The sequence below is a fragment of the Buceros rhinoceros genome, unplaced genomic scaffold, assembly GCF_000710305.1.
Source record: "Buceros rhinoceros silvestris isolate BGI_N320 unplaced genomic scaffold, ASM71030v1 scaffold3447, whole genome shotgun sequence".
NCBI lineage: Eukaryota > Metazoa > Chordata > Aves > Bucerotiformes > Bucerotidae > Buceros > Buceros rhinoceros.
The window spans coordinates 15,547-17,392 of record NW_010420285.1 but is presented as its reverse complement, the minus strand read 5'-3'; positions in this window follow the sequence as shown (position 1 = coordinate 17,392).

Sequence of the window (1,846 nt, the reverse complement as noted above, 5' to 3'; positions counted from 1 at the left end):
AAATGGACACTGCTCCTGTGCTGCCATGGCCGTCCTGGCTCGGAGGCGTACATGAACCATGCATCCTTCATATGGCTCCTGAGGAGAGGAGACATGTGGGTGACCGTACACCTCTGCTGTGTTTTCCATTCGCAACATCTACAGAGAAGCACCAGGTCCGAAACCTTTCTGTATTGTGCTAAGCTCATTGCTACCTTGATTAATGTTTCTTAATTGGCATGAGTACCACCCCAGTGACTGGTGTTTCTGGGTGTACCCACAGATGCACTAAACTGGACGAGTAATGGGAATTCCTAACAATCTGAATCAACAAAAGGTTTGTCAGAGACGAAAAATTCTCTTTCCACACCAATCAAAATTAGAAGACCAGAAACTTGATAATACAAAACCACACCCAAATTCCTTGTCTACACTTTGATGCTGCAGCCATCCTGGGTGGGGTCTGACCCTGGTTTTCTTCACTGGGCCTGAACCCCATCTCCACTTGGGCAGATGTCCTGTCCCAGCCTCATCAGCCCCTGTCCCCAAGGTGGTGTCCAGTGCTCGGGACTGGGGCTGCCCCCGGTGTCCTCTGGCCTGGCCTGCCCTGCTCCTGGCTGGGGCAGTGGGATGGGTCCTGCCTGCCCGCCTGGGGATCCCCTGCAGCTTCCAGCCCTCAGTAGCAGAGGTCACTGGCTGCTGCTAGTCCTGTCAGGTTTGCACTTGGTAGTGATGACATAAATAACAGCTCGCTAAAATGCAGGAGTGATTGACTTAAAGCACTTCAGCACCTGCTGTTGCTCATTAAGGGATTATCATGCCCCAGATTGTTACTGGCAGTCCAGGTTTTACAGTTTTAGCCCATGACAGGTGTGTACGAGTTACCTTACAGTGGCAGCTTCATGCACTTACTCTGTCCTCCCCCCACCCACCCTAGCCTTCATCTCACATCTGACTTGAAGCCACACATTTTGGAGGTGGTTCGATTAGGAGAAAATAATTATAGCACTGTGCATGCTTTTAATGTTAGATACCAGCATTTGCTGGTATCTCATGATTCAGAATAGCAGCAATTCTCCACTGTTAGCTTATTTTATCACTGTGTGGACATCACTGCAATTAGTATTTCCTGAAAAGGCTAAGAAGAATACAGAGGTGGAAGAAATGTGAACTTGAGCTGAAGTCTCTGCAGACATCTGGCATTTCACACTGTCCCCCTGGGCTGGCATTCATGGCGGGGAGTTATAGCAGTTTTCACAGCAGATATTCCAAAGCCCTAGCAAGAATTCCTGTCTCACTCCTCCTAGTAGTCTCCCCTGCCTAGAGAACTGCTTTAATTGCTTGTTCTTCTGTTTCCTAGTATCTGCAGCGCGTACTTTCTTACTGTAACATTTCACACTTTTGCAAACTTATTCCCTTATCTTGTTTTATTAAAGTTGATCATCTGCAAGGCTGAGCCACAGAAGAGTTCAATTATTATTTTCTGTCCTGGTAATTTCCCAGCACCATCTGTTTTGTAATGCCAGTGCCAGCCGCATCAGTGCCTTCTATGCCCTTTTTGAACTGTCTGCCCTCACTCCTCTCACCATCACAACTTTAACTGGAAATTAATTGAGTACTGCTTAGTACAGCTCTCTGGACTACTTGTCTGGTCGCAGGGAAATATGATTTAGGAGCAGTGCCCATGGCATTTCTGAAGAGGGAAGAAGGAACAGTCTGTGCCCAAAGATACAGAGAATGGAAAAAAGAAATGCTGACACTACAAAGGACAAACAGCACCCTGCTGCTTTCCCTGCCAACGCCATGATGATGTGCAATCCCCACACCCAATAAAAACAACAAAACAACCCAAAAAAATATCCCCCCC